Here is a 10,650-nt window from a genome sequence, read left to right as displayed (position 1 = left end):
GATGGCGGCAAACATGGAGGTAATGAGGCGCCAGATCAAGGAAAAAGGATTAGCGACAGAAGAGGGGCACAAAGGCCACATGCCCCCTTACCACTCGAAAGATCCTGACAGGCATGCCACACCATCACAAGCAGAAAGTAGGAGCCTTAGAACAGGTGACACTCATTCAAAGACTTCCAGGACTCGTTACTCCACGTCTGAGAGAACGAGGACTGAAAGGTCATATACAGAGGGAAGCAGCTATCACCCCTCGCACACGCACCAAATCACATCTAGGCATACGGAGTTGCCTAGGTCAGCAGACTTGTGAACAGTGCTCGAGGAAAGGGCCCGACAGAAGGAGGACACCAGGGCTCGCGACCCACGCAGAGTTTCAACCCTGCAGCGATTGACCCCTAGGATACATGGGAGTGTCAAGGTAGGGATGTCAATGTCGCGCCTTGCCTACGAACCAGCGGATAAAGTGTTAGCAAGGTTACAAAGCTCGCCGTTCGTTTTGACAATTGAGAACGCACCACTACCCCCAGGGTTCCACCAGCCCAAATTCACCACTTATGAAGGGAAGTCAGACCCCTACATGTACTTAAACCACTTTCGCCAAATTATGACAGTATACCGGCGAAACAAGGCTCTAATGTGTATCCTGTTTCCATCTAGCCTTGGCGACCTAGGTCTAACCTGGTTCGAAAGGCTGCCAGAAGGCAGCATAGCCTCATGGGCACAGTTGGCAGAAGCGTTCGTGATTAGATTCAGAACAAATACCAAGACATCAGTGGAGATTGACTAGCTACTCTCCATTGACATGGGCGAAAAGGAAACATTGAGGTCCTACAACAGTTGCTATTGGGAGACCTTCAACCAAATTGGGGACTGCCTTACAAATCTCGTCATCGCACAATATAAACGGAGTTTACTAGTCGGCAACAAATTGAAGGACTCAATGACAATGATGTCACCCTTCATGATGGAGGCCCTAATAGAGAGAGTGCATTAACATATCCGAGTAGAGGAAGATAGCGCCCGTGCTAAAGCAAAGTTTGGCACAACAGTGATGCCAAACAAAAAGACTACAGCAAAACTCAACACGGTAGAACAACCAAGCAGGAATAGGCGTGGCAGGCGAGCCAACAGAGAGGACCCAGAAACGAGGAAGTTAAGAGTCCGCACTGCTATCACCACAGTATTAAACAAACCTATCTACCGGATTCTTCGCAAGATACGGGATCAACCTTTCGTTCGGCGGCCAGCCAAGTTGGGAGAATCACAAAAAAGCTATGATGAGAGATCCTGTTACACCTTCCATGATGAGAAGGGGCACCGCACTGAAAATTGCACACCATTGAGGCAACATCTGGAAGAGTTAGTGGTTGTTGGACACTTAGACCAGTATATAGAAGGGAGAACACAGCCAGTTTATAGGACCTCAACAGACCAAACGGGATGCTGGTCGACGGTCCACCCCAAGGTGTAATCAACGTTATACATGGGATCGTCGAACCTAAGCGGGTATGTGAGCTCAGGGGGATGATCAAAAAGGCTGAGCACTTGAGAGAGGTATTAAGTGCACAACCTACCGTCAAAAAGGGCAGAACAAAGGCCACGAACGTCATATCCTTTTCAGACAAGGACTTAGCAAGGATACATTGCCCTCACAATGACGCACTGGTGGTCACTTTGCGCGTCAAGAATTTCGATATCAAGCGGATTCTGATTGGCCAAGGAAGCTTATGCGAGATAATGTACTACGAGACCTTCAAACAACTGAAATTGGAGGACAAAGACTTAGCACCTGCAAGATCTCCCCTTGTCGGTTTCAGCTCAATGCCAGAGTGGCCAGTGGGCAAGATAATCCTCCCAGTCAAGGCAGGAACCATGACAAAACAAGTGGAATTCTGGGCATTGAAGATCCTTTCCACTTACAATATAATACTGGGAAGGGCATGGTTGCATGCCATGCGCTCAGTGGCGTCAACCTACCATCAAGCATTACGATTTCCTAACGAAACCGACGTGATTGAAGAAGTCTTAGGAGACCAAATCATGTCGAAGCAGTGTTTCGTCACAGTGAACGGCAGCCGTGTTACAAAAGGGTTCGTTTAGATGGTGGAAGAGCTGGAAAGCAACAAACTGTTTGCAGACGTGGGCAACATAGCAGAGCAGAAGGCAGTGGAAGACTTGATTGAGGTAAGGATAGATGAAAAGAACCCAAAAAAGTTCTTTTTTCTCGGCTTGTCTTTGTCCAGCACTGAGAGAATAGATGTCATGGAATTCTTAACCTCCAACATCAAAGTGTTTGCCTGGACACCATACAACATGCTTGGTATTGACCCAAATTTCATCTGTCATTAACTTAATGTCCATCCAACTGCCAGACCAATTATTCAGCGCACTTGCAAATCAGCACTTCACCATGCGGAGATAGTGGCAGAGGAAGTGGGAAACTTGCTGGAGGCAGGAGCCATCAGAGAAGTACATTATCCCAGGTGGATCTCCAATACTGTAATAGTTCCAAAAAAGAACGGAAAATGGCATGTTTGCGTGGACTACAAAACAGTCAACAAGGCATGCTCAAATGACAGTTTTCCCCTACTGCGAATAGACCAACTGGTGGACCTAACGGCAGGACATATCCGACTTAGCTTCCTTGATGCGTATAGAGGTTACCATCAGATCGCTATGTATGAACCAGACCAGGAGGTCACATCATTTACAACGCCTAGAGGATTGTACTATTACAAGGTCATGCCCTTTGACCTAAAGAACGCAGAGGCTACATTCTAACGGATGATTACCAAAATGTTTGAACCATTGTTAGGCAAAACAATGGAGGCTTACATAGATGACATGGTAGTCAAAAGCAAGGATAAGAAGGGCCACCTCAGGGACCTAGATAAAATGTTCCAAATTTTGAAGTCTCATAAGTTGTGTCTAAACGCATCTAAGTGTGCATTCAACGTAGAATCAGGCAAATTCCTAAGTTTTCTAGTAACCAATCGGGGTATAGAAGTTGATCCCTCTCAGATCAAAGCAATTCAAGATCTTGAGAGGCCCAACACAATCAAAGACGTGTAGCATCTCACTAGCCTAGCAGTTGCGCTCAACCGGTTCATAAGTCGGTCGTCAGACAGAAGTCGACCATTCTTCCAAGCATTGAAGGCCAAATTTGAGAGAGATGAAGAATGTGATCGTGCCCTAGAAAGCTTGAAAGACTGCATGACCTCTCCTCCGTTGTTAGTAACCCCAGTACCAGGAGAAGAGCTCTTTTTGTACTTAGCAGCTTCACAGCATGCAGTCAGTGCAGTGTTGGTCAGAGCGGAAAGAATCTAACACCTGCCAATCTTTTATGTTAGCAAGACCTTGCTGAAACAAGGTATCTACCATTGGAGAAGTTGGCATTAGCTTTGATGATTGCCTCAAGAAAGCTGTCACACTATTTCCATACCCACACCATAATCGTCCTAACGGATTTTCCATTAAAGGCCTTATTTGAGAGGGTGGACTTTTCTGGACGAATTTTGAAATGGGCGGTAGAGTTGGGATAGTTCGATATCAAGTTTCAACCCAGAACAGCAATAAAAACCCAAGCTTTAGAAGACTTTGTGGTTGAGTTCACACCAAGAAGTCATCACATCTGCTCGGTCGATTTGACCGACACAACCGAAGTAAGGGGAAAAAGTGTCGCGGGAATTGCGCAGCCCCTAATGCAGGATGTCCGGCCACATTGCAAGCCACACAGAAATGGGGACAAGAAGGAAGGAGCAAACCATGCTACTTCTAGTAAGGACTCATCAAAAAGTAAAGACTTGAGGCAGTCAGACCGTGAAGATCAAACCCCAACAGCAGGCATGGACTTGGAAGAAAACACCAGCTACACCCATGATCCCAAGACGTCATCTGATCCCTCTACTTGTTAGAAGCTATTCGTTGGAGAGATGTGAAAACTCTTTGTGGATGGGGCATCCAATAGGCACGGCGCATGACTTGGCATAGTCCTCATCTCACCAGGTGGCCTAACAATTGAACAGGCTGTCAACCTGGGCTTCCCAACATCCAACAACGAGGTAGAGTATGAAGTACTGTTAGCAGGCTTAAAGTCAGCACTTTACATGAAGGTCAATGAGCTGATGGTTTACAGTGACTCCCAACTGGTAGTAAACCAGATTTCAGGCGACTATGAGGCAAAAGATGAGAGGATGGCTAACTACCAAGAATTAGTCAGAAATGAGATCATGAACTTCGAAGTAGTCCGGATAGAGCAAATCGACCGAGAAGAAAATAGAAGAGCAGACGAGCTGGTAGGTTTTGCTTCAATGACAGATACATCTATCTCACACCCATTATTGATCAACTTCCTACCTAGACCAAGTATTGAGGAACTCGAAACAGCCGAAGCATGTTACACCAAGCTAGGCCCATCATGGATGGATCCCATTACAGTATTCTTAAAAGATGGCATCTTGCCTGAAGAAAAGAAAGAGGCCAACAAAATTGGAGCAAAATCATAGCGATTTTGGCTCTCTCCATCATTGGCGTTGTACAAAAAATCCTTCATAGGACCTTACCTGAAATGTGTCCATCCCAGCAAGGTTAAGACATTTTTGTTCGAGATACATGAACGTGTATGTGGAAGCCACCAATGGGGAAGATCATTGGCTTACAGAGCAATTTCACAAGGATATTTGTGGCCATACATGCAGGCAGATTCAGAGAAATATGTCAAGAGGTGCGAGAAATGTCAAAAGTTCGCACACCAAATACATCAACCAGCTAGAGAGCTTCTACCATTAACTAGCCCATGGCCCTTTGCAATGTGGGGCCTAGACATAGTGGGACCACTCCCAACTGCACCTGGCAACAGAAAGTTCTTTCTCGCAACAACAGACTACTTCACAAAGTAGGTAGAGACAGAAGCACTCGCATCAATAAAGGAGAAAGACCTTAAGAAGTTCGTCTGGCAAAACATCATAACCAGATTCGGCATACCCAAAGTCCTAATATCTAACAATGGCACTCAGTTCGACAGCAAAATTTTCAGGGGCTTTTGCGAGGAATACAAGATAAAATTCTACAACTCTACACCAGCATACCCTCAAGCGAATGGTCAGGCAGAAGCATCAAACAGAGTCGTCCTAGATGGTTTGAAGAAAAGGTTGGAGAAAGCAAAAGACAAGTGAGCTGAGGAGCTTCTTCATGTTTTATGGGCTTACCGTACCACACCGCAACGATCAACCAGAGAAACACCTTTTTTCTTAGCCTATGGCATAGAGGCAGTAATCCCACCGGAAGTAGGCCTCCCCACTATTAGAAGTGAAAATTTGACCCAAACTTGAATGAAGAAGCCATAACCTTGGAACTTGACCTTGCAGAAGAGAGAAGGAAAAGAGCGCTAGTTCACATTGCCTCATACCAGCAGGAGTTATCCAGAAAATATAACAAAACAATGCATCTGAGGCAATTCAAGATTAGAGATTGGGTACTGCGTAAAGTAATAGTAAACACTTTGGTACCCAGAGATGGCAAGTTAGGACCTAATTGGGAAGGACCATTCAAAGTGGTCGATTTAGCAGGAAAATGGGTATATCACTTGGAAGATGGAGACAGCAAAGCTATTCTCAGGCCATGGAACACTGTCAATCTCAAACTATTCTATTTTTAGCTTTTCATTAAAATACTTGTAATTTTTCTTTTTCAAATAAAACAAGTAGTTTTTTTTTTAGCATAATTCTTTCTACTGTAAAAGTTGTTCTTAGTCATTGCCAGCAAGGGGCAACCAAGAAGTTTAGCAGGAATGGCCAAACATTCAGTTCTTTTCTTCAGTTGAGATAAGGATCTAGGCTGAAGAAGGTTGGCAGGAATAACCAACATTTAGCTCTCTTCAGCCGAAACAAGGATTTAGGCTGAAAAAGGTTGGCAGGTGTGGGGGCCAAATATTGGGAGTCGCACAGAGGTCGAATAGTCGAACTTGGAGAGCCGAAATATACAACACTCGGCACCATCTCGCACGCTCAAATCCTATCCTATTCGGCCAAATACCCGATTGAGCAAAGGATCGAGTGAAAAGCGATTTGCTACAAAAAAAGCCGAATGGCGAATTGAAAACGGACCCAATCCCGAGGCCCAGAAAAGAAAATATATAAATAGAAGAACATCAGCCAGAAAGAGGTATGTGAGAATTAGCATGTTTAACTTAAGGTACAAGCAATCAAGAGAGTATACACTGACTTATCCGTCGGAGTGCTAATTTCGGCACCCCCGACCAGAGAGTTAATTCTTTTTTCAAGTGGCTTCCTGAGGATCACGAGCGTCCCCCAAGATCTGAAGAGTATTTCTAAACCACTTCTCCATAATTGGCGCCGTCTGTGAGAACACTCAAATACATCCATGGCAGGTGTAACGGAAGACCCTCCGATAGCCACCGATAAAACCACGCAGAGAGACGACCTCACTCCAACAAACATGCTTGGACCGGAGAATATCCCTGCAAGACACGCTTTGAACTTCGCCTCACCCTCGACTTCAGAGCATGAGGCAATGCAAACGATCATGGAACAAGCGAAGCAAAATGAACAGAGGTTGGAGAATATGATCGCTGAGAACGAACATCTCCGTCAGGACTTGGTCTTGGAAGTGGCAAAGTCTAAACAAGCTGTACGCCAAGATCCGGAATGACCTCTGAGGGCAGGTGGTCGACGACCTCGAGCCCGATAACAAGACACTGATAGCGACTCCGACTCATTATCCCCGGAGCCCAAGAAGAAGGAACGACCTGAGACTTCCAGTTCCTCTGAAGAACGTCCACGTATAAGGCATAAGCGCAAAAGAAACAGTTCAGATGAGGAAGACCAGCATGATCCCTTTGTGCGACAGATTGAAAGGGTGGTCCTGCTCAAAAAGTTCAAAGCTCCGTCGTTTACTCTCTATGATGAAAAATCAGACCCCACCGATTACATCTGTCACTACAAGCAAGCCATGACATTGCATGCAGACGACGAAACTCTCATGTGCCGAATTTTTCTCAGCAGTTTGGGACCATTGGCTGTCAGGTGGTATTATAAACTGGAGCCGGCTTCGATCAAAAGCTTCCATCAATTACAGAAATTCTTCAGGGCCAGATTCATCACCAATGAGGTCTAGCCGAAACAAGCCGACTCTCTCTGGCCAATGCAGATCCAGCCAGGAGAAACACTAAGAGCGTATTCGGCACGTTACTGGGAGTGCTTTAATCTGGTTGATGATGCCTGCAACGACTCCATGGTCATCACCGCCTTTAAAATGGGTTTGCATCCTGACAGTGCTCTCCGTAGCTCTTTGACTAAAAGACCCCCAAAATAGTCTGGGCGTTGATGAAGAAAGTTGAGGAATACAGCAAAGTGGAGGATGATGCCTTGCGGGTTAAAGTCGGAAATGTGGCCAACAAGACGGTCCCTTCTGAAATTGCTTAACCGATAAGTTTCGTACCACCTCAGAGCCCCGAACCTCGGCAACGGGCGAAATGAGATAAAAGACGGAATTCTCGCCAATCAAGCAACCAATGCTCCCACTGAGCAAGTGAACAGCTGCAAGTCGATAGCAAGCGCACAAGGCGTGTCGACAAGAAATATACGGAGTTGACAGAGTCGATCAGTGCGGATATGTCCAAAATTCAACACCTTCCGTTCTTCAAATGGCCGTCAAAAATGGTGGGACCTCCTGACACACGAAGGCGGGATAGGCGGTGCGAGTATCACAAGGATCATAGCCATGATACTAAGAGTTGTTATGCATTGAAAGATCACTTGGAGGAATTGATACAAGATGGTCGGCTACAACAGTACGTCCGAAAAGGCAATCCAACCAAAGCGATAGCCTTAAGATAGGATTCCCCTCCGATCGTCGTGATCCACATGACATACAGCCTGCCAATGTCACCCATGGTGCACACGATTCAGTCGCATCCTGACCATCAAAATCAACTCACTCCGGCTAAACAACCCCATGAAGCTACGAGTATTGCTTTTGATGATTCAGATTTGGCCGGAGTGACACTTCCCCACATCGATCCCTTGGTAATTGAGTTACGCGTAAACCGATTCACAGTTGAGCGTGTACTCATTGATCCGGGGAGCACATCGGAGGTTCTATACTACAAGACATTCACCAAACTCGGCTTCTTCGAATCGGATCTCTCTCCAACCCCTTATCCACTATTCGGCTTCAATGCCAATCCAGAATACCCGTTGGGGAAAATCACACTACCCATTCGAGCAGGCTCCCGAACAGTGGATGTGGAATTCTTGGTCGTCAAGCTGCCATCACCGTACAATCTCATCGTGGGGCCAACTTGGTTGCATACTATGTAGGCCGTGCCAAGCATCTATCATCAGCTGCTACGCCTCCCGACAGAACGCGTCATTGAGCAAATCTGTGGCTCATAGAAGTCGACACAAGCATGCTATCTCCTTGCTGAAAAAACGCCAAAGGAGTTGCAAGTAAATTCCATTGAGGTGCCAGATCGGGAGAGCCTCGACGATGTTGGACGACTCCCAAGTGAAAAGGCCATGGAAGACCTAGATCAAGTTGAAATCGACGGAAACCCAGACAAGTTCTTCATGGTCGGCGCCTCTCTAAATCAAGCCGACAGACAGCAGCTAATTTCCTTCCTGCTCAGCAACCTTGATGTCTTTCCATGGACTCCATATGAGATGCCGGGTATAGATCCGTTTGTTTCGCAGCACCATCTGAATGTTGACCCTAAATGCAAGTCGATCATTCAGAAAAGCCGGAGGTCAGCCGTAGAGCACACTATCGCCGTTGTTGAAGATGTTGACAAGTTGCTTGACGCCGGAGCAATCAAGGAAGTGACCTACCCTACGTGGCTCTCTAATACTGTGGTTGTGAAGAATAAAAATGGGACTTGGCGAGTGTGCGTTGATTTCATGGACCTAAACAAAGCCTGCCCCAAGAATTGTTTCCCACTACCCATAATTGACCCTACTTGTGGATGCGACGGCACGCCATCAGCGTATGAGCTTCCTCGATACTTGCAGAGGCTACCATCAAATCACCATGCATCCGGAGGACCAAGACAAAACCTCATTCCTCACCCCAAGAGGAACTTACTGCTATAAGGTTATGCCTTTTGAGCTGAAGAATGCAGGGGCAACTTACCAAAGACTGGTCACTGTCATGTTCAAGGAGCAACTTGGCCACACTATGGAAGTGTACATTGATGACATGGTGGTCAAGTCCAAAGAATGGCAAACTCATCTAGCCGATCTGGAAGAGACATTCGGCATTCTACGCAAATACAAAATGAAACTGAACGCTTCCAAATGTGCATTTGAGATCGGCTTTGGCAAATTCTTAGGATACATTGTCAACCATCGAGGAATCGAAGCCAACCCAAGGCAAATCACAGCAATTCTGGAATTCGGCTCCCCTAGGTCGGTCAAGGAGGTTCAGAAGTTAATGGGGATGGCCGCCGCTCTCAATAGGTTCATTAGTCGTTCCACGGACCGCTGCTGACAATTCTTTCACACACTACGGCAGGGCAAGGCTTTTGAATGGACCGCTGAGTGTGAAGCCGCTTTCAACAGCCTCAAGACCTACCTCCGATCAGTTCTACTCTTGACAACGCCCTCGGCAGGCGACCCACTCATTTTGTATCTGGTAGTTTCTGACCGGGCCGTCAGCGCCGTACTAATAAAAGATGAGCTGGGGGAGCAGCGGCCAGTGTATTATGTGAGCAAGGCAATGGTTGACGCCGAAACACGTTACCTTCCTTCGGAAAAACTCATCTGGGCCCTCGTCATGGCAGCGAGAAAGCTAATGCATTACTTTCAGGGGCATACCATCGGGGTGCTAACGGATCACCCCCTCCGGTTGGTATTCCGAAGTGCAGAGGCATTAGGGCGCGTTTCAAAGTGGGCACTTGAACTCGGCCAGTACGATATTCAGTTTTTACCTAGAACCTCAATTAGAGGACAGATGCTTGCCGACTTTATGGCCGAATTACCTGGGGGTCTTACTGGCTTCAAGTCTGATGAAATTCGACCTAAGCCGAACTGGAGAATTTATGTTGGGGACATTTGGCAATTGTACTATGACGAATCATCCAACCAACGGGGCTGCAGAGCCGGAGTAGTAATCATGGCTCCCGACAGCGCAATAATTGAGCAGGCCGTCAAACTCGGCTTTGAAGCATCAAATAATGAGGCCGAATACGAAGCCCTTCTGACTGGTTTGCGGAATGCACATCTTTTGGGTGCTCGGCGTTTGCTTGTATTTTGCGATTCAAAACTGGTGATCAATCAGCTAAAGGGGGAGTACGCGGCCAAAAACGACCGTATGGCGGCTTATATGAAATCGGCTAATGCCCTGCTGACAAAATTTGACCATCATGAATTGAATCAGATAACACGTGATCAGAACACACATGCAGATGCCCTGGCTTGCCTAGCCTTCGCCATTAACTCAGAGATTAAACGGACCATCGAGGTGGGTTTCATCCCGGAGCCAAGCATTGGTCTAGAGGAAATCCAAGTCAATGTCATAGAATCTAGACCGAGTTGGATGGATCCCATTGCTGCATTCCTGTCTTCCGAACTGCTCCCAAAGGACAAGAAAGAAGCGCACAAGCTACGAAACAAAACCCTGCGTTACTACTTGGAT

Source organism: Camellia sinensis, chromosome 8, assembly GCF_055761805.1.
Source record: "Camellia sinensis isolate YWXY chromosome 8, ASM5576180v1, whole genome shotgun sequence".
Classification (NCBI taxonomy): domain Eukaryota; kingdom Viridiplantae; phylum Streptophyta; class Magnoliopsida; order Ericales; family Theaceae; genus Camellia; species Camellia sinensis.
This window is presented reverse-complemented; position numbering follows the sequence as displayed.